The sequence below is a fragment of the Thunnus thynnus genome, chromosome 21, assembly GCF_963924715.1.
Source record: "Thunnus thynnus chromosome 21, fThuThy2.1, whole genome shotgun sequence".
NCBI lineage: Eukaryota > Metazoa > Chordata > Actinopteri > Scombriformes > Scombridae > Thunnus > Thunnus thynnus.
The window spans coordinates 10,108,694-10,130,194 of NC_089537.1; the positions used below are offsets into that span (position 1 = coordinate 10,108,694).

The window sequence follows — 21,501 nt, forward strand, 5'->3', positions numbered from 1 at the left end:
ACAATAAAAACCATCCCGCAGAGGCTTGAAACACAACCAAATAATCTATCATTGTGACCATTTAGTCACCTTTACCAGAGTCTCATAATTATTGTGTAGTGATGCGAAAGGAGACCGAGACTGTTTTTAAAACTGTTTTGATGCATTCACAGCTCATCTGACATCCAATACTGGAGTCAGCTGTTGAACCTCATCACATTTTTCAGCTGTGCTTTCAACAGATAAAATGTGGAAGACAGTCAATAAAAACATAAGAATTCATCAAAACAGACAATAATTTAGAGGCAAGATCAAGAATTGGTATTTTCTTGTGTTATAAGTTCATATTTGTCTCGTAATTTCACACAACTTGAACACTTGAACACACCACAGAGGAAGCGTTTTGCAAATGGACAACCACAGGAAGATGTAACTTTGACCAAAAAATATAAAGGTGACTAAATGTTCACTGTGATTAATGACTCATACGCAGCGATTTTGGGGCCGAAAGTTGACGAAACCAGTCATCCTGGGTCGCACTATGAGACAAGTCCACCAATGACCAGAGATAACCTGCATTTCGGACAGTGTGAGAAATTAAGGACCAAAATCCCACAATGTAACAGCTGCTACAACCCGCGCCAACACACCAACCAATCATGAAACACAGACTACACTGGTGAGCTAGCATAATGCTACTGCTAAAAAAAAAACATATTTATCTTAAATCACTTTGCAAAATCTGTTTTTCAATGCACGGAAGTTCCAGCACTTTGGCCAAAGCTCAATTATTGTTTTACTAATGAGAGCGTTGCAGATGAATAATGACATGTCACCGCTAGCATCTGTTTTATTTCTTCTATTTACATCATAGTGTTATAATTTATGATATTTATGATATACTCACATGAAAAATGGACTCCAGACGTACAAAAACACTGTGGTCCTTTCAGTGATATGAGTCAGGGTTGTTGTCTGATTGTTGGGTTCATCTTCCAGGACTCAAGTTGTTTACGAGGATCTCCTCCAATTCCTTGGATTCCTAAATTTGAAACGATTATCTCAGCTGTGTAATAAAATGTAGGACAATCTGTTAGGCAAATCACAGACCAGCTTTTATTTAGTTTTTTCACTGCTTAAAGCTGTAAGTCATCCACATCAAAAAAAAGATTGCCTCAGGACTTTCTGTAAAAACCTTTGTATGGTTTCCATTAAAAAGTACAATGTGTTATATTAACAGACATGCACTTTGTGACCATGTGTTGATCTATCTTTGAAAGTACTTTTGAGGGTGTTTGTGCGTTTGCTGACGTGCTAAGAAACGAGTCAGCTTTCTGAAGGTCAGAATGGGAACACACACACACACACACACACACACACACACACACACACACACACATACACACACACACACATACACACACACACACAGACAGACACTCACATAAACACACACATTTTAAACAGAGAACTGTTTCTGATTCTCTATTTTACACAAACGTCATCCAGATGGCACACATACATGATGTATATTTACACAAATACACACATAGACATACATTTTTCCACTTGCTTGTATACAAGTGGAAGTGCACACCACACACACACACACACACACACACACACACAAACACACACAAGTACCTGCACTGAGTGAATTCATATGGTAATCCCATCTCCCTGCCTGCCAAGTTGAAGCCGGGCCGGAATTGCTTCCACAGTGCTCAAGGTTTAAACAAATTTATTTTTCTGTGGGGGGTTGACATAAGAAAGCCATCAGAATAAAAAAAGAAATCTACCTGAGCTTTGGCTGAACTCTTACAGCCCTTCTAGAGCTGGTATAATCATTGGACACTGGCAGTCAGCAGTTGCCCTTGGACCAACTCAAACCAGGAACCCTGAAACCATGAAAAACACTTTTACAACAGTTACTGGTGATGTTATCCTCATTTTTTCTGAGTTGAGTGACTCTGACAGTTGAAATCAAATGTACAAAAAGAGGGGTCTCTGCCATTAATAGCTAATAGACTAGAATAAAATGCAACCCCATGACAAGCTGCGTCGTAAGTAAAGAATTAAGAGTTTTAACAGTTAGTCTTGCTCTTGAGTGCATTAAAAGTTCAGACACACACAGCACTGACACTTAAAATGACCTACATTACACTCAGTTTTCCTGCTAAGCAGCCTTGTCTGACTCATCTTTTAGTGTCTAACTTTAAAAATTGATACAGTCAACATTGGTGTCTTTTTAGCCATGACTAGCATCTTTCCCTTTTCTTAACCAGGTCATTTGGGGCGTAAACCTAAACCAAACTTAACCATGGAGGTACCAGATCAGAATAATCTCACATGAAGGATTTTTGTAACAGCTATTTGTAAGACTTTTGGGAGACAATGATAAACTTATATGGGATAAACAACCTATTTTGTCAAATAGATATAAGATTTCTATTTGCTAACATGGGTACATGTTAGCAAAATGCTAGTGGAAGCCAACTGAAGCATTATTAGCATTCATGTCTGAGACAGCTCTAAGGATCTTTGACCAGGACAGATATGAATTTGAAGGGTGACAACAAGGTTTATAGATGTTATAGTCAACAATAATGTTAAACAAAACTACAAAGGACAATAACTTTTTTCTGAAATATAGCAGACGTTTGTCTTTACCCTTGATTTAAGCTAGGTTAACAAACAACTCACACCATGAAAGCAGGCCTACGTTATACAGTATCTTAGCTTAGTTTATGCTGTACGAGCTGCAGATACTGCACATTCGGTGATGATAAAGTGTGTTGAGTTTTTTCAAAAGTTACTCTGTGAATGAAAGAGATGAACATATATTGAAACTGGAATATGCGACACAGGTTGAGGCAAAGTCAGTTCATCAAGAAGTAAATTACAACTCACAAAGGAGCGTCATTAAATCGATAATGCACTGAATGTTGAAAACTAAGAATAAAAAAACAATGTGAGCACGTCCAAGCAAGGCTGGATTACAAACCAGGCAGAGCAGGTAACTGCTCAGAGGCCCCAAAAGCGCAAGTTTAGTCTGTCATTTGGGTTTATATAATATCATGAATCACACATTTGTTAGAAATTGGAAGTACAATATCAGCTATGACAGTTTGTCCATCCTGTGTTTAAATCTAGTTTTAAGACTTAAATTATATGAGTTTATATTGTAGTACTTTGTTGGAAAGTTGTGTTTTATCAAACTGAACAGAAAACTGAGGGCAAGTTAGCATTAATCCATCAAAGGAGTACAATAAGGCTGCAACCAATTATTTTCATTATCAATAGGTCTGACAATTATTTTCTTTAATGATGATTGATTGACTGTTCAGTGCATAAAATGTCAGAAAATAGTGGAAAATGCTGATTATAATTTCCTGAAGCACAGCTCAACGTATTCAGATGACTTGTTTTGTCAAATCAACAGTCATAGACCCGAAGATCTTGATTTTGCTGCTACTGATGGATTTTTTTTGGCATTTTTGCTTAAAAATACGACTTAAACAATTAATCAATTATCAAAAATGTTGCCTTCTGTCAGTCGACTAATTGATTGATCAACCAATCATTTCAGCTTTAGGGTATGTATAAGACCCGTAATAGGTTAATCCAAGTGTAAAGTGTTTCTTGATATTATGCATTCAAATCAGAGTCAACATCACATCTATGGCTGCAACTAATGATTATTTTCATAATCAATTAATCTGCCAATTATTTTCTCAGTGAATCAATGAATCATTTGGTCTATAAACTGTCAGAAATTTCAAGAATGTCCTCAAATGTCAAGAATATTTAGTTAACTATCATGTTTGACACAGAAAAGCTTCAAATCTTCACATTTGAGAAGCTGAAACCAACAAATATTTGGTATTTTTACTTAATAAAACGACCAAAACTATTATAAAAATATTTGCCAATAAATTTTCTGTCGCTCAATTAATGGATTAATTGATTAACCGTTGTAGCACTAATCATATCTTATATAAATCCACCGCTCTAATGTCATACATTGCTCAGTGGTTTTACTGTATGTTGGTGTCTTGAGGACTTCAGGTAGGAGTTGGGGGAGGCCTGATTGCTCCGTGCAGCAGGTCCCTCTGGGATCTGCTCTGATGTCTGAGTGGGGGTCTTCTTACTCCCTCCGCTGCTGCGTCTCCTGTTCCCACACATGTGGGTTTGGAGAGGCTGGGCTCAGGAGGTTTGCGGCCGGTGTGGAACCCAGAGTGCACTAATCTATTTCCTGCACTTGTTATGGTTTCTCCAGCAAGGCCTGGAACATTCCTGGAGCCGAGCTCGGTGTCGGGGTGTCTGTGCCTGGAACCAGCTGTGTCAGCACAGCCGAGGCTCGGTTCGGTCCGGCGGGTTTCTCTGGCAAGGGACAACAACCACCTTCACTGTAGTCATAATGACACCTCCCCCATCTCCTCATCCATCCTGGTTAACATGGAATCAGACATGGTTATGTTAACATTACTCGCCAGCATTTGACACATTGAACACATACTGTCATGTGATACTTTGCAGTGTGTTTGTCAGAATGTCTGATGGGAATTTTTATGCACTTTGCTGTGGTTTCTTGGACTTTTTTTGCAGTGTTGTGTTGTGGTTTTCTCCAATTCTGCCTCTTGGTTCTCTCTTAAAGTGGTATACCACTGTCAAGTTTTTCATTTTGGCCTTAAGACTTCACAGTCAGTATGCCGTCTTTATTCTGTGTGTTGATTCTCAAAGTTTACCAGTTCACACTTCCTATTTCCAGAGACATAAACTGGATGTTGTTTAGAGATTCTTAAGACCTTCTCTGTTGAAATAAATCTTGCAGAAGCACCACTCAAACTTTGTGTAAACCTGACCTGAGCGTGCTTCAGGTCAAACACCTGTGCATCCTCCTCCTGAGCATTAAAAAGCAGACAGAGATGGTAAAACACTTAACCGAATTCACCTGCTGAAATGGACCAGCGGTAAAACACAAGGCTAAATTCAAATCTGGCGTTTTAAGGCATCACAGAGGTCTCATGTTTTACTCATGATCTTTGTGGTGAAATCATTAATTTTAACACTGCTGCCGTATCAATATAAATAACCATTATAAGGTTTCTCCCCACATTCAGTAAGATCTAAAAATGGAGGCTTACTGAGCACATAGTGAGTTTCTTTCCTCAAATCAAAAGGTCATAACACCTGTTCTTGATTAGCTCTGATGTTCTTGCTGCACACCTGGTGCTTGTTGACTAATTACAGCATGTTTGTTCAGTATAAAGAGATGTGAGAGTGTGTGTTGTTGCTCGGTTTTGCGCTGATGATGACCCGGGGGAGTCAAAATCTCTACTGCACTTTACATGCGTTTAACGTCCAACTGAAATAACATTTAATCATCCGTCTCTGCGGTCAGAAATAATGTCAACATGTTTTTGTAAATGTATTGTTAATAGTTTTTGGCCTTTGGAAAAATTTCGGAAATGGTCCTTTGTGTCTCAGTTGGCTGGTGTGGGCGTGCAGAAGTTTGTTTGATTGACACTAGCTGGCAGGCTATCAGTGCTACACCATACCGAAGAGAGACAAAGTAACTACAGCAGTGTGTCGCTAAGACCAAATCAGCATATAAGGAGTCTTCTCCTCTGTGATTGTTTGTTTGCTGGCTCTTTCAACAAACTAAGTTGCAGGACAAGATGTGTGTTGGTGTTTGTAAGTTAGATAAGAAGGAGACTTTAGCAGGAAAGCTAATGTGGGTCGTTGTGTTGTGTAGCAGGATGCAATCAGGCTCAGTGTGACTGTATGCTCTGCTCTATGATTGAACGCTATGTTATCGAATTTAAAATATACATTTTCTTCTTTTGGTTTCAGGAATGTTGATTTCAGTTGTCCTTTTTTAGCAAACTAAGGATTTTTTTAATCTTGGCTTTTTAATTTCTGCGCTTTATGCTATCTGTTTTTTTTCTCTATTGTGTTTTTGCTCTTACGTCCTATTATTTTAAATCCTCCTGCGCAGATTCATTTCGTTGTTGTTGTTCAAGGCCTTATTTTACTTCACTCATACCCACAAGCTTTTTAAGTATTTTAAAAAAGCCGCGGGAAACACTGAAAACATCCATAAGCACGTTAGAGAATGTGAGAAATTAATGTGGCGACAAGAGGAGAATGAGGGAAATTAAATGTGCGTGTATAAGAGAGTAAGAGGGAGACAAATGTAGACAGACACACACGTTATATTTCCCAAGGAGACACCCAGAAACAATTAAGTATAATATGATTGAAAAAATATAATCAGATGTCAGACAGCGGCTTAAGAGACCAGCTTAATATCTTCAGTTTCACATGTCAGGCTTATTTTTATCGTGCAAGGAGAGGAGAGTTCACCCAGACATGTTGGAGCAGACTGTGAAAACCGAGGCCTCAGGGTGTAAACAAAAAGATGATGTGCAGACCAGGGATTTCCTCGTATCTGGTTTTGGGAGAATCTAACACCACAGGACAGACGGGAGGAGAGATAACACCGAGATGCTGAATGAGCAACAAGAGCAGGGGGCGCTTGGCGAGAGGCTATATCATCCCAGGAGATGGGAAGGGAGTGAAAAGGAAGTGGGAGAAAGTGGAGGAGATGCAGCCGGTTGAAAGGGAAGATCAGGAAGTGGATGGATGGGTTTGGAGGAGCATGAGAGGAGCTCTTTGTGAGGAGATAAGGCTTTGAGATCCCGGTGTACGTGTGTGTGTGTGAGTGTGTGTAGATAAAGCAGTAGATAAAGAAAACGAGGGAGTTGTAACAGTAAAAGATCCAGCTGGATCTGTTTATCTGAAGCGCAAACTATGCACCTTTATGACATAAGATAACATGCACCCACATATACAATCAAAAAATCATTAATTTAGTGCAGCAGTTTTTCACAGACCTTCATTCCTCTTGCTTGCAGACATCTAGAAACTGTCTTATCTCTGTTATAATTCAAACCTTTCAACCTGGAATCCTACAGAACTGTCTGAAAGAGAAGAAAGACAGCCAAAAGGGAAAATGGCAGCCGATCACAAAGGACTTTTATGAACACGTCATTTTTCATTTTTCTTGAATTTTAAGCAGGACTGTAGCATGACAGCAACAGTTAAGTAACTCAATACATTTACACAGCTGTTGATTTACACATATGCTCTTCTCAGATATCATTTTGATTAACTTGTACTTAAAATATGTCAATTTTGCACAACTTAATACTTTAGTCCACTACATTTATTTGACAGCTATATTTATTGCATTTTTAACCATTAAACTTCCCAATAGTATGTAAAGTTATAATTCCCTCTTCAAACAGTGAGAACATTAAAATGCTGGTAATACAGTAATGAAGAATAAAACATCTGCATAACCAGGACTTGTACCTTTGCTATTTAAATATATTTTGCTGCTAATACTTCTGTTATTTTATTTAAAGCTGCTTTAATCAATATTTTTATGATAACAATTTATGAAATGAGTATGCTTAATGTGACATTGGCAGTAACAATCTGACAGAAAATTATCACCTGGCTCTTTAATTCCCCTCAGCTTTATCAACCATTTTAGCATCTTTCAGCTGATTGTTTTTGTTGTAAGGTTCGCAACTTGTTTTGGTTCAGTCTCACAGCACATATACAGTACGCTACCTGCTCAGCACCAAACGACAGACAGACAAAGTTAGCGACTAGCTGGTGAACATAGTTGAACAGCTAAAGATCCAGATATCTTTCTCTCAGGGTTTGGAGACAAAAACAGAGCTGAAAGGAGAGTGAATATTGGACTTGAATTTGTTGGGTGGCGAGAAACACAACTCCAAAGAAATGCTAATTGTTGCTCTGGGTCTGCTGGATGTGTAATAAGCAACTATTCTTGCCATAACAACTTTTAAAGGTGGTAATATGTCAGTGTTGCATTTACAGTTAGTTGCCCCCAGTTAGTAATAAAAATCAATTAATTTAGGTTTAAGTAAAATTTTGAATGCAGGTCACTTCTACTTTGTAATGTATTTTGACACTGGACTCAAAGACAAATTTCAATTGAGTTACGATAATCAATAATGTTTTTCTGAATCTGATTCTGATTTTACTTAAAGGTGCAGTGTGTAGAATTTATTGGCATCTAGCAGAACGGACTTGGCAGAAATGGAATATAATATGTATGTTTTCATTGGTGTATAATCACTTGAAAATAAGAACTGTTGTGTTTTCGTTACCTTAGAATGAGCCCTTTATATCTACATAGGGAGCGGGTCCTCTTCTGTGGAGCCCGCCATGTCGCACCACCATGTTCCTACAGTAGCCCGGAACGGACAAACCAAACACTGGCTCTAGAGAGGACCTTTCGCATTTTTCGCGAGTTTCACAGCCACTTTAGGTTCTCCTACAAGTTTGGAAGGGGAGTGGAGGGGTATCTGCAACCTCACTGTTAGATGCCACTAAATCCTACACACTGGTCCTTTAAGGGAGGTCCAGTGATTCAGTATTACACTTCCATTCATTTGGGGACTTGTGAGGAACAGGTAAAACAAAATATGGTCATCAATGGTCAATTGAAGCAGGTGTAGCTGAGATATTCTGATTTTTAGTTCCTAATATGGGTCCAGATTCAAATACATTCAATCCTACACTTCCAATAGTGCAATTTGAATAATGATAATAATAAGCTGAGATACTTCAAAGATGTCACTTGAGTAGTTTCTCTCACAGTTGAAGGTCCTCCAGAGCCAAAGAAGATAACTGTTTTCACAGGCTGAGTACTCCTCAAGGCTTGTTATTGGCTTTGACATGTAAGACTGTGTAACACTGACACTTTAACCAAAAATCTGAATTCATCTTTCTCCACGGTACATCAAAACTGCACTAGATGGTTTTAACATCACAGTCGGCTCAGAGAGATCCTGTAAACTTTTTTTTTTTTACAAACTTTCCGTCCCCTCCTTTTCCTTCTCTTTGTTATGCCTTCATTAGGCTGAATAAAACAGCAGTAACATGACTCCAGGCACTAGATGCGAAGAGCAGGCTATGACACTATATATAAATATATATCGGTGATGTTTTTGCCAGAACAACACATGTGCTGGTGGTTAGCTGCTATTTTCAATCTAGCCTGTGTCAGTGACTTTTCTGAGTCACCTTTGAGAGTGAGGAAAAGCAGAAAACCCCATCGTGTCCCCCCTCCGGCTCTCACACACCATAATAACCCCGGTGTCCTTGACGTGACCCAAATGCAGATGTCAGAGGAGAGTTTCAGGAGTTCAGTATGGCCTCCATTTTAAGTGCTGTTTAGGGGTGTTCAAACAGGGGGTCTGAGTCATTGATTTAGTAATTAAATAAAAGTATAGCGGAGCGGAGAGAAGGCAATCGAAGACACCTGCGTTCCTTTACCGCCTCCCGTCAAAAGGCTAATGTTCACTTTGGCGAGCTGCAGCTCTTTGTTCTGCGGGAAACATGCGTTTACATTAGATCTTACACTTGAATCCCCTCAGTGTGTGTGTTTGAGCACATTCAGCCCAAGAATAACACACAACATCTCACTTTTTGTAGTATAAACTGATACTTTTATGTATGTGAGTCTCCTGCGTCCATGAGCACTAACATTTCCCCAACACCTCCGGCAGCATAAACACACAGGCGCACTTTAACAATGAATTTGGGGATTCTAATTTCTCCTCTTTTAGTATAAGTAATAAAACACCCTAAATCTGTTTTTCACAGTCCAAAATGTTAATGAAAGGGGGGAAAAAACGACTGAGACTTGCCAAAATCAACCTACAGCTTCCTGGTTTGCAAAAGGGAGTTGAAGCAGAGAGGAACAGTGTTCAGCTCCAAAACTCTGTCAGAAGCATAATGACTATCACATTTTCCATGTGTGGCTAAGACTGCAGACAGAGGGAATTCACTAAATTCATTTTCTGGCACCTTTCAGGGCTCTGCACAATGCTTGTCATGCGTACGGTTCATTAGAAAATTTAAAAAGGAATAAACAACAGTACGTTTCTGTTGTTCTTCCAAAGATCACATATCTGATTGAATTTGGGTGCTCCAGATTGAGTCGGATCATGCAAACTTTAACTTTCACATTAATCTGTTTTCACTGACTCCACATGTTCAACTTCCCAACTTCCCTGGTTGAGTTTGCAAATGTGTTGCCACTAATAATGTGGCAACACATTCACAAATACACTGGGGTTTGTCCTTTATGTTTTATATTTCCTGATATCAGGAAAGTAATTCATAGTGTTATTCATGTAGTTTGGTCCATACTTGAGGTTTCTTATACACTGATAAGTAAAATGTCAAGTAGGAGATGTTTTAGGTGATTGAAGAGACATTGGTTGAACAAGTCTTCACAAAGAAACAAGTTGAAAATCCTAAATATATAAGTTATGGGTATTTTAATGCACATTTTTCACTGATCTTGTGAAGTTTTGTAGTTTTTTTAGCCATGGCAGCAGCATGGCTGTATGGACGGCAATGTCGGTGTGTCGGTCAGTCCACCAATTTGCTCCAGACATGAAATTTTGTACAGACATTCCTCTTGGTCCCCAGAGGATGAGTTTGGAGATCTCCTGACTTTTCCTTCAGCGCCACCATGTGGTTGTATATCAGATGAATTGCCACAAAATTTGGTACAGACATTGATGTGCCTCTCAGGAGGAATTGGTGATCCTGACTTTTCATTAAGTGCCATCAAAGGTTAAAATTTTAATTTGTCCAATAACCTTGGTTAATAACCAAATATCCACAAAACTAATGACATCCATCAGCCTCAGCTGTACTCTGTGTTAAGTTCTAATTAGCAAACTATGATTGTGAACATGGTGAATATGATAGGTTTAACATCAGGATGCAGCATTGTCATTATGAGCATGTTAACATGCTCATGTTAGCATTTAGCTTGAAGTACAACCACACAGAGCCGTGAGCATGTCTTGTTCTCATAAATTGCACATTGGCAACTTGTGAAGTGCTTCGTGTTTTTAACTTTATAGCAGTTTATGTGGCATTACTGAAGTACACTTACCTTTATAGGTCAGCTATGTTTATGTGTTGGATGTGTATTTGTCTTCTGGTATGAACTGAATGGCTGAACTCTTTGTACTCTCTGAAAGTTCCAGCCAAGATTTCTCCACAGACAATAAAATATTTATCTCATTCATCAATCAAATGGTTTGTATGGGAACCAACATTCTTTCTCTAAAGATGTAAACTCCTGCTACTGTTGAAACAGCTCCTGAGTTTCTCATTTTCACTGTCAAATTGCCCCCTAAAGTCCACATTTCTTGAGCTGTAGGAAAAGATTGTGAAAGCATTGTACTTTGATTACAGATTGTTTTTGGCAATCACATCGTGCTGTTTGGAGTAATAAGGTAATCACTTTAGTCCCTGATGATGCCTTTGCAGCACACATTCACTTCTTCTACACTCTAGAAAGGAGTTTCCTCTCCAGTACCTCCTCTAAATAACCCTAAACAAACAATTGTGTACAGTCATTTAAAGCCATTGTCTGGTGTTGATTACTGCTTTCAGTAAGTGGTATCGTCTCAGCGTGATTCACTGTCCAGATGTCAGTCGGCTCCTTCTTGATGCTTCATCTCACTGACTGCAGGCGGCTCTGAGGTAGGAGAGTGTGCCACCCTCATGTCTGGAGTGTGTCCATCTGAACAGGATTTGGCAGAAAAACACAGCTCTTCTTCCTGACCAGCGGTGGCAGATGATGGCTTGTTGTCATTCAGACTGACAGGCCACGCCCCCGCATCCGACCGCAGATGCGTCAGGCCACCCAGGAGGAACTCCAACACCCATGATGCAGCATGACTAAATTTCATTGGCATTTCCATTGTTACCCACCTCAGAGAGCCGCCCATCAGGCTTTAAACCTGCTCCTCTTTGTATTTTGTCTTGTTGATTTTGGAAGTTTGGAAGCATCTGGAGGATAAAGTGTGTAATTTTATAACTGAACGTACTGCATGTGGTTTGCTCCCCCTCTTAAATCCGAAGTATGGTGCAGTTCACACGTGGGATCATAACTTCTTTGTTTCCATTCAGACGATTTCCACTTTCTGAGCAATACATACTGTGTTCAAAATGTCCATCTGGACTAAAATGGTATTGAAGGGGAAATGACTTGATGCTTTTACATCGTTTATATACTGTTTGATGTTGGATGGTCAAAGTTCCAAAACTTGAGGTGAACATATGTAAAAATGCCACCTTCAAGTCAAAAGCCAGGGCTTCAACCTGCTCTGAATGTTTTGTTTACAAAGTTACCTCTACTCACCATCAAACTGACGTGAGATCATTCGCACATACCCACAAACAGCCGTCCGCTCCGCAGTCTTTGTTGCTAAGATTGTGGCTACTCATATATTTCAGATCAGATTCAGGTTCAAACATGTACGGATGTATTTGAGAAGTTTCCATTTCGAGTAAAGAATGAGAAAAAGAAGTGAAATCCTACTACTACTGTTTGTTTACGTAGCCTAAACAATCAGAACAGAGTGGACTCATCGAGAGGGGGCCTTAAAGAGACAGGAGCTAAAACGTCTGTTTCAGACAGAGGCTGAACTGAGGGGCTGCATAAAGAGCCAGTATAAGACAAATAAAGAGTTTTTGAGCTATGAATCATGCAAAGATATTCCAGAAGGGAGGATATAAACATAGACCTGGAAAAAAACATGTTTTGTTCTCTTTTACAACTACACTGATAGCCTGCTGTGTGTAATTGTGCATTGAAATCAAAAAAGAAAGACTTTAAAGACTTAAAAAAAAGATTATATATTTTCATCCACATTTCCTGAACTACCTACATCTAACTGGATTAAAACTAAGCTCCTTGAGAGTGTCCGACCACCCGACAACACACAGACCACAGTCATATTCATATTTCACAGCCCTCCATGTTCTCTCAAAGCCGCTGTTAAATGATAGAGCGTCTTATTACAAGCAATCCTAAAATCACAGAGCGGCTTACTCCACGATGACCATAATGTTATACAGACATTACCCACAAGCGACACAAGCGGTGGAGAGCAGAAACCATCAGGTCGGATAGAAAATTTCAGTCCGCAGCAGATTGGTCGGAGAGGAAACAAGTTCCTTCACTCAAAGAACACAAGATGCGTTGGTGAAGTCTGTCAGTGACGAATGTGGCTAACGTGGTGATGAGTTTGGCTGATGTGGAAATGATCTGTGAAGGAGATTTTCCCAGCAAGCTTCTTGTCAAGTATCCCAAACATCTGCATGGCTCTTGGCTTCCTGGTTTAATCTGGCAGCACCTCAGTAGAACAGGGACTGTAGTCCAGTGCATTTACATTTCAGACATTCTTGTAGAAGCACATGAAGTGTAACAGTGTACTGAACTTAGAAATCAATCCAATATCACTGTAGACCAGCTGAAAAATAAATTAGAATTGACCTTTTTCTTCTACTGAATATCGTTAGTTTCTGATATTTGAAGATGACCAAGAAAAATGTCAGAAGAGAAATGGACAAAATTGGACAGCAAAGCATCACACTTCCCTTTGTGTCTGGGAATTTGTAGTGCACGCATGCATATGCGTATGACTGTAATGATTTAACTGGATCTTTATGGTTCCTGTGAAACTCATTGCAGGCACATGGAGCTGTTTTATGTATTTTTTTGCTCTTTTCTATCTGTTTGTTCACTCATCTGTTCAACACAAGTGATCACAGACACTACTAATTAGATTTTAAAGGAAATTCAGAACACAGAGGCCCAGAGTGGCACTTCAACCAATCTGAAGTTGTATACTGACCTTTCTAGTTTGCCAAATTTGTTTTTGTGTCAGCTTGGCTGTTGTAAGATGCTGAAAACTAGTGTTGGGTGGTGCTGAGGTGGGAACAAGCAAGATGAAATCTGTCATCTGTCAAGCAAACGTATCGAAACATGCTTGTCGTTAAAGACCCACTCCCAACATGTTTTAAGATGTATATAAAAAAAACACTCTACTCTGAATAATACTTTGTGTCTAATATGGTTTTTCCACTGAAAACATTCAATTATCTTGTTGTAATCCTTAAAATTACATCTACTCCTTCCTCCCCATTACAAATTTCAGAGTCGATATGCAGATATTGTTCATTTTAAAGCTTTGATGATGAGATTTTCAAGGTCATTTCAGTACAGTGTGAGTTGTCTTGGAGTCAGCATCTAGTGGCCATTAGAGGAACTGCATCAATAAGTAGTTCTAATAACTAATTCTAATAAAATCATCTTTACAAGCACCAGGATTCTGTTTATGGTATATTAGGTATAAAAACATTTTGATACAAAGCGAATCATACTGTAGCTGCAAACAAAACTCCCAAATAATTAGATTTAATGGTCCAAGACGACAAAAAAGAGTAAATAAAAAGTGGAAATAGCCAAAAAGAGGTAGATTTTTAAAATGTGTTAGAGGAATACATGTGCAGTGTGCTTCTTGTTGCTCTTATTTCCCCCCAAAATTTCCAACAACACCAATAAACAGAGCCAGTCAGAAAAGGGCATGCCTCAAATACCATTTTGTGGTTTATTATCCCAGCTGCTCATCAGAGGGAAAATGTCACGTTATTTATTTTATCTCTGGTTTTCTCCAACTAGTGACATTTAGCTGTTTGTTTTTCTTTGAAGTACTTGCCAGTGCTCCGTCGGCACTGGGGGTCTTTGTAGTGGTTTTCACATTTTGACTGGCACCTGAAGCAGCCAGCAGGTGGTCTGACTCCAGAGGGTTGATATCGATCAGATGAGTTTTGGAGGAAGAACCTCAGTGTCGGGTTCTTGCAGCTGAGAGTCTTCTAGATCTTTCCTGCAGAGGCAACTTTAATCTTAAAAATGCTGACTGAAGGAATGGCAGATTCTCAGTTTTTCTTGTGTTGTGTTTTCTTTTGATAGAAAATATGATTCTGATTCAAATACTGTATGTCCATACTGCGAAGTGCTGCACTTTGTGATCATTTCTCACAGTTGACTGAGGACAAACAGCCTTTGAATCTTGTTTTTTTTATCGGATAAAGTCTTTCTTCTGTTTTTCTTGTCCTGCTTTCCTGCATTCTCACTTTGAACTCTCTTCTTCTTTTTGCTGATGGTGTTGTATTTCCTTCAAAGTTGAGCGTAGGCAGGCTATCGAATTCTGGATGCTAATGTGATGGTCGTTAACCGGCGGGCCACACACACACACTTGAGAGACAAAAAGAAACACACACACTTACTAGAGAGCAGCAATGTTTGGGGTGCTTAAGCTCCAATGTTTTGCTTTGTAACTAAAACCCGAGTCACTCCGTGGGCCTCAAATCCCTTCGCTGAGTAAGTCCATTCCCGCTCCCCGCTCCATTGTTGATGTAGTTTTCTGGAAAGACGACCTGTTTGTGTAACTGCAGCGAGCACTGAGTCTGTGCAGAGCCAAACGGGGCCCCCGGGCTCGTGGGAGGGGGCGGGGCCGTGGATGCTGCCGCAGCCTGCGTGCCTGTCTGACCGCAGCTCATCTGAAAACCATTTTGGAAGTGTTTCTTTCTCTACCTTTACTATCAGTTGGTGAGACGTCATTATGCTGAGATGAGGAGTGGGCAGTTTTGGCCAGCTCCCCAGCCTTTTTGCACGCTAAAGGACGACTCAAGATTCTTTTTGTTCATGAAAATGAACAAAGAAAAGTAAACAGAGTCGAAACCCTGGCTATCTTTTCTGATGTAGTTATCGTCATTTTACACAGTGACAGTCAGCTATAAATGAGAAGCCTGCTACCTACTGTAGATGTTTTCCTTTCCCATTTTTCATTCACAAAAAGATTTAGGAGAGATAAATGCTTTGATAAGAGATTTGTTAGCGTCAAAGCTTATGAAATCTCTTATCTGGACATTTTGCTGATTGGAAACCCATATCTAGATATAGGTAAACATGCTTCCCTGCAGTTTCCACCTCAAAGAAATACTGATACATCTCAGCACTCTTGATGACTGAACCGAAGCTGGCAAAACAAACTAAAATCAGGCTGTTGAGAGAAAGCTACGGCTTCTCATGGAGAGGGGAAGCTGGCTGTCCGACACTGTGATGCTTCATCAGCAGGGAGAAGGATAACAGAGTCTGGGATACTGTCGTGCAGCCATGTCTCGCCGAAGATGAGGGCACAGCAGCATTTCCCTCTGGGAGGTCAGAAGCAGTCTTGGGTAGTCTAGTTTATTGACAATGGACAGACATTGGCGAGGAAGACTGACGGAAGAGCTGGTCAACTGGCTTGAATGCCGGCTCGCTTGATACGTTTCCACTTCCTTGCCCACCACTTTCGGCGCCCCCCTGGGTGGTCATCCTCATGGGGCAATGCCCAGCTCTTGTGGCCTGGCGCCTGGAGCAAGCCAAGGCGAAACTGAATGAATGTGCATTCAGTGACTTTGAGGCAGAAAATGCTGCTTTTGTCAGCATTTTGTTGCAGTGATTGCAGCTATTTTGCATCTTTCACAATTTTGATGATGAATGATATTAATATTTATGCACTCTATCAGCTAAAATAAGATGAGTCACAATTGTTAATAAACAGAATGTCCTCTCCTTTACTATTTGTCTAAAACCAATCACTGGATGAAAGAAGATCTGACAAATGATTTAGACCTTTATGTGGAAAAATAAAAGTCCTGTCTCGCTCCCCCACAGTGAGGCGGCAGACAGTTGGAGCCTGGGAGAGCTGTTGGATGCTGTAATCATGGTTGCCTCATAATTTTACAATGCCTTTTGTTAGATGTGAACACAAAGTGCAGTTAGAGATACCCCTGTCAGAGAGGCACCGACTTTTTTCTCCCATTTTTCCCATTTCTTTACGTGGACGATCTGGTCTGTGTCACAGTCCCAGAGAGATTCTTAGCTTGCAGGGGATGAACGTGACAGGGGGATACTGACTTTTACAGTTCATCCATCACTGCTTTCTCTCCACCTCTCAGATCTTTAAATCAACTCACTTCTCAGATCTCCCTGTCTCTTGTCTTTTCTCACATTTCCCCCCCCCTGAAATTCATCTTTTCAAACATCGGCCTGTCTTCCCTTCTCCTCTCACTCCTCCTTCATTTACTTAGAACCACGAGCATCGCCTGTCTCCTGTGATGGAGCCGTTTGTTTTCCATCACATGCAATAAAAAAGATGGAGCCTGAAATCAGGCCACACATGGAGCCGGAATGGTGTCGGTTTCCTGGGGCCCCAGAGCCATCCCACAAACTCAGAACCCTTTGGCCCTAATTCTGCACTTCCTCGGATTGCGTCATTGGCAGGTACAGCCTCACAGTGAGCGCAGAGGGTATGCTGCAGCACAGAACGTATTCTCGAGGCTGTTAAACAGTCAATTATTAGGCAGAGTAACAAAGCAGCCAGGACCTCCGCTGCGAGAGAGATTTGTGCAGTGACTGGGGATCATCTGAGTTGATCCTTTTCAGAAGTATCTGCAGGTGCTGTTAGAGGAAGATCCATGTAAATTTCATCTCTGCATCAGTTTTCTATAAAGAGATCAAACTTAAATCTCTCTAACTCCTTGATCTCCTTCTCTTTGGCTTCTAAAAAAAACTTTCAGTTGGAAATCGCCAACTGAGCTCGATGTCGCTAAGGCAGGTTGACGGAAAGTCGGCACACAAAGGAGGCACATAAAAATACCACAAAAACTACTCCTGGAGTGCATCAAACGTCGCAGATTGTATTTTAAATGTCAGCAGGGTTTTTTTCTTTTAGCTGCAGGTAAAAGTCGCTGAGAGCCACTGATTTATGTCCACAAACACTGGAAGTCATGGACCAGTGCACTCGCTCACACAGCATTGCAGCACATGATTCAGTGCAGGCCACCTCATCGTGCCATTGAGAAAGCCGAGCTGTGCATGAGTCATTCCTCGAGCCATCATCTCCCTCCTGACTGTAAAACATCCTGGCTTAGATTACAGTGTATTAGAGATGTTGTAAAACTTCTTGTTTCTGTTTGAGTAATGAAGGGCAGATGGCACGAATGATCGGATATTTAAAGGTGCAGTGTGAGGAATTTAGTGGCATCCAGCGGAACGGACTTGTCAGAAATGGAATATGATATTCATCAGTATGTTTTAATTAGTGTATAATCAGCTGAAAATAAGAATCGCTGTGTTTTCGTTCCCTTTATATTAACATATGGGGCAGGTTCTCTTCCACAGAGGACGCCATGTTGCACCGCCATGTTTCTACAGTAGCTCAGAACAAACCAAGACAAACCAAACACTGGCTCTAGAGAGGGCCTCTTGCGTTTCTCATCGCTAGATGCCACTAAATCCTACACACTGGTCCTTTAAAAAAACAATTGGAAACAAATAACTGTGTGGCTGGTGGTGAAAAAACTTATTTGCTACTTACAATATTTCATAATCAGCAGGCTACTGTTCAAAGTCTGGTGGAGTTGGTGTGAACTCACTCAAATACTAGACTGAAGTACATTTTAAAGGATAGTGATTTAAAGTCATTATACGTAGATGTTTATGTTATTATAACATATTTTAGATTATTTTGATGGTTTAAGTTTTTGTTTGCATGAAAGTGGTGAAAACTGGAGCAGTCTGTGTTGATTTCAGCCCGTTGTATCTCAGTGTACCTGGGTTGGATCTGTTCAGCGCTCAGTGTGCCTTTTTTGTTGTTACCACTGGGGGGTGCTAGAGTCAGTCATTTTTGAAGCTACACATAGTGGCTTTAAATATTTCCATTTTCAGACGAAAGTTGCACTTTCTAGTACTCAACTATCTCAAAAATGTCAGTTCAGGAACTGAAAAACTACACTGTGAGTGACACATTATCTTTTTTCTACATTCTTTCTCTCCTTCTGTCTCTTTCACTTCATGTTTTCCTTCTTTCTGTCCCCCTTTCATACCCTTTTTATCCTTCTTTTTCTTACTTCCCTTTACATTTCTTTCTTTCTTTCTTTCTTCTTAAATTTCTTCACAATTACTATTTTTACCTTTTGACATTCTAGGCAAATATATGCTTGTGAGTTCAGGACTTTCCCATCGTAACATTTCTACTTTGACCTCAGTCAAAGCTTTTAGGACTTCTTCCTCTGCTGCTGCTGCAGTTTCTCTTGTACTCGTCACTTTGTCTTTGGTGCCAGGTATAACTCACTGATTGCCCTCTTGGAGTAGTTGTGCACTCCGGTTCCTGGAAAGGGGTTGAGTGTGTGTTACGCGAGGCAGGGATCCAAATCACAGTTTGTGTGACCTCAGCTCACAGCTTTGTGTTCTCATCCGTTACTATAGCATCCCCACTGCTATTTACTGTAAATAAACATTGTCTTTTAATGAGCAAGGCCATGTATCGGCCACGCTTTGCTGTGGCCTTGTGGACATTATTGTGGCATTTCAGGGGCAATTTAATAGCCATTTTGAGATGAAAAAGATTATGTTTGGGTAATCCTTTGTTTCAGGAAATGAGACAGATGAAAGACACAAGCTTGGAGACACTTAGTATCACCAAAGTGGACACTGTCCGGATATCATTTAAACATAGAGGTTTTACAGGAACAATGGGTGACTTTGTCCTGCCAAAACACACAATGACAAGAGAATCCATTCACATTTGAAAACCCCGGGTGTGTTGTTCTTGTTTTGGAAAGGCTCTTTGTGTTCAGGGCATCATTTTTATTTCGTTATGAGCAGTAAAAGTGTTGTTGTCAGCTTGTGGTCAGTGCATCCTGGACGGATTGGTTGTGTTTGTGGTTGTGGTCAGTGAGATCCAACTGCATCTGGCTGTGCAGGCAAAGGGGAAAGATGACGAATCAGTGTCCGATTTAATGACAAGCAGCCAAACTAAAGGAAACTGAGTCTCAGATGTTAAACTGCGAACAAGGAGGTCGGTGTTCACTCATGTTTTTCCAGAGTCTGCTTTAAGTTCTCGTCTTCCTATTTTGAATATTTATTGAGGATTTTCTTGACTTTATCAGCAGGCCTCAGCCTACTACACATAACTCCACATGAAGCCAAATTTCATGTCTACAGACCTCAAGATATTTTATCCATGTGTTAGGATTTGTGCATCTGGGCTCCGTTAGTGTGACAGATATTTGAGAAAGTGTGAAAGACGTTTGTCCTGACTGTCTCAAATCCATCTGGCCATTTGTCATGTAAACAGCCTGTCGGGAATGTGGAGCGATGTCATGTCCCAGGTTTCCATGTGTTACTTAAAGTTTTTGGCAGACATGGTGTTGACGATGAGGTTTTGTTTTCCATTTTCATTCAATTCTGGGTCTTAACCTGTTAGATTCTTTGCCTATATTCACTTTTTTGTTATTTATATGTTCATCAACCATGAAACACAAACTGTGTGATATCTAGTTTGACATAAACTGCTGTCAATAACAAAAACTGCCCAAATAAGAACACATAAAAATGACAACGTCGTTTACGATGCCACATTCAAGTAAACATGGTTTTGGTAATTTGCAGGTTAAAGGACATCTTGGCGTCTTAGTTAAAACTGGGCTAAATTGGCTCGAAATGCGAGGTTTTTTTATACAGCTAGGTTACTTTTAACCATAGTTTCAACTGGATTTCAGTTGTTACATTTCAACATGTAATTAGAACTGACTTCATGTTGAAATATAGTCATTTAAGTGCTGTTGAAACAACAGTTATATGTAACTTAGAGAGTCACTTTTCAACCAAATTTAGCTCAGTTTAAATTTGAACAACTGAATGTCTACTTTTTTGGCACTGACTGAAATGTGGTGAACTGTCACGTACCAAAAGCTGGTGTCAAATGTTTGGTCAGATTTGTACTTTTTGTACTTTACTTATGATGATTATGAACAGTTTCAGATATTATTTTAAAGGAGACATGTCATGCTGTTGTGATTTTCTGTTATTTTATACTGTTAAAAAAACTTGAGGTGAGTGTATGTATGTATGTGAAAAAAAACAGCCAAGTTTCAGGTTTTCTCTGAACGTTTTTTTTTTTTTAATTTTTGATTCTCCTACAAAGTCGTAAAAAAATTTCCATAGCCTTTGTTGCCAAGGTTGTTCCACAGGTTGTTCACATTGTCCACTTGCATATTTTGGATCAGATTTGGGTTCAAATATATACAGATGTATTGGAGAAGTTGCCATTTCAAGTAAAGAACGATAAAAAGAATCAAAATCCTACTACTACTGTTTGTTTACGTAGCCTCCCGAGCTAGCCAATCAGCACAGAGTGGGCTTATCGGGACAGGGGCCTTAAAGTGACAGGAGCTAAAACAGCCTGTTTCAGACAGAGGCTGAACTGAGGAGCTGCATAAAGAGCCATTATGATTTAAATAAGGAGTTTTTTGAACTGTAAATCATGCAAAGATATTCCAGTAGAGCCTCAGAATAGACCTGGAAATGTGCATGATGCCCCCTTTAATCATAATTTCACCAATTTTAAATTGATTTTATTGAGGCAAAGTTCTTGTATGACTGCTTGCTCTTTCAGAAAATTGGTTTATTTCATTAGATATTTAAAAAGTACACCTCAAAGTGAGGTATGGAAAAAAGTATTGTTTTGGTATCATTTGAAACTTTGGTAA

The 21,501-nt window shown here is 39.9% G+C and overlaps 1 protein-coding gene and 1 long non-coding RNA gene across 2 annotated transcripts in view; one reads left to right on the forward strand and one right to left on the reverse strand.

Annotated features, from left to right (window-relative positions):
- The window catches only part of LOC137172872 (collectin-12-like), a 43,841-nt gene that overhangs the window by 5,013 nt on the left and 17,327 nt on the right, over positions 1-21,501 (forward strand). The gene's annotated exons all lie outside the window — the stretch shown is intronic.
- On the reverse strand, positions 4,003-5,135 carry LOC137173217 (uncharacterized). The gene is made up of 2 exons (XR_010925133.1): positions 4,845-5,135; positions 4,003-4,428 (listed from the first exon to the last, which is right to left on the reverse strand). It is a non-coding gene; the product is annotated as an uncharacterized lncRNA (long non-coding RNA).